The sequence below is a fragment of the Vulpes lagopus genome, chromosome 7, assembly GCF_018345385.1.
Source record: "Vulpes lagopus strain Blue_001 chromosome 7, ASM1834538v1, whole genome shotgun sequence".
NCBI classification, from domain to species: domain Eukaryota; kingdom Metazoa; phylum Chordata; class Mammalia; order Carnivora; family Canidae; genus Vulpes; species Vulpes lagopus.
This window is the reverse complement of record NC_054830.1, coordinates 6,508,310-6,510,277: the sequence shown is the minus strand read 5'-3', so window position 1 is coordinate 6,510,277 and position 1,968 is coordinate 6,508,310.

The window sequence follows — 1,968 nt, the reverse complement described above, 5'->3', positions numbered from 1 at the left end:
AGAACCAGGAATGCAAATAATAGAAGAGCTCACCCAAATCCCTCCCCATGACCACCACAAAAATTCAAGTAAATTCCAGAACGTTTTATAACAGTGATCTTGTTTGAGAAGGGGCAGATTTCTGCTCAAGAGAATAACTGGGTTCTGCCATTTTTTAAGAGAGATTAGGAGACCAGCTGATTGAAACCAGGGTCAGTATCAGTACAAACCTACTTGGGAACTTGTCAACAGGAAGACAAGCTGGACTGCACAGGATACTCAGTTCTCATCATTTTATGCATGCACACTCCTCACTGCTTTCCCTGGGTGAATCTGCAGCAAAATACCTGCCTCTCTTACAGAAGCATTAACTAAGGGACTTTAAATTACCTGGCTGGCATCAGTGTAGAATGATATCCCCTGGATACTGAAGACAGAAGGTCTGTCCCAGAAAGGGCAGGGAACACCAAGTGAGACATTGGGCTTGTGGTCAAGAAAGGTCATTCCTGGATAGAGCCCTAGGTGTGCTTCTTCTTGACTAGTAAGGGCTGTTTGTTGAATGAGGTTGTCACAGGCTGACTCTACAGTCTCTCTCTCTATCCCTGGGGAATCAATATCCAAAGCTCCTCATTAGACACATGTGTTTAGTATCATTCTTATCCCAGACTGTGCAAGTCCTCAAAGACCAACATAATAGAAGAGAGGAATTCATGATGTCTAATCCCTCACCATGTGTGGCCAGGAGTACACCAGGCAGTCCTCTCCACCTGCTCGTCCTCACTCCCCCTTTCACATACCTTGCACATGTAGACACACATCCTTCTGGAATTGGACTCCAGTCTTCAGTTTTTAGATATAGGCAAAGGCATCTCAATCTAATTAGTGATATCAGGAAACCAGATTTTATTTTTATTTTTTTAAAGATTTATTTATTTATGAGAGAGAGAGAGAGAGGCAGAGACACAGGAGGAGGGAGAAGCAGGCTCCATGCCAGGAGCCTGACGTGGGACTCAATCCCGGGACTCCAGGATTGCGCCCTGGGCCAAAGGCAGGCGCGAAACTGCTGAGCCACCCAGGGATTCCCAGGAAACCAGATTTTAACTTCAAGTTGAAAACACAGTTTATATATGTTGGTGTGAAATAAATGTTTATAAATACAGCTAAGCTGTGTAAAGATGCAAACAATCAGTGATGATTTTTTTTTTCCTGAGAGGCATTGAAGTGAACATCAATTTTCATTCTGTAGAGTTCATACTGCAGATTTTAATCTATAATCTGTAACAAATCTAACTGTGATCGATATAGATAAGACTTTAGAATTTCATAAACACCATTTCCAATTTCATCACGATGGATTCAGTGTACATTTTTCTTTACATTAGTGGGTCATGGGTTGAAATTATGACACTTCTTTAAAAAAAAAAAAAGCATTCTGCTGCTCTTTTTTAAAAGCTTTAATTTAAATTCCAGTTAGTTAACGTACAGTATAATGTTAGTTTCAGATGTACAATATAGTGATTCAACACTTTCATACAAAACCCAGGACTCATCACAAATGCTCTCCTTAATCACTATCACCTATTTCATCCATCTCCCACCCACCTCCCCTCTGGTAATCATTAGTTTATTTTCTATGGTTAAGAGTCTATTTCTTGGTTTGCCTCTCTCTCTCTTTTTCCCCTTTGCTCATTTGTTTTTGTTAAATTCTGTGTATGAGTGCAATCATATGGTATTTGTCTTCCTCTGACTGACTTATTTCACTTAGCGTGATACTCTCTAGCTCCATCTCTGTCGTTGCAAGATTTCATGCTTTTTTCTTTTTTAATAGAGTTATAATAAATTTCAGTGTCACTGGCAAAGCAATATTATGCTGGTTCATCCATATTCTCAGTAAAATGAATGAAATTTCAGCCCTAATTTAATAGATGAAGATGGTGCTCAATGTTAATAATTATAAACTTCATCATTAGTGAATGCAACATGTCTAAA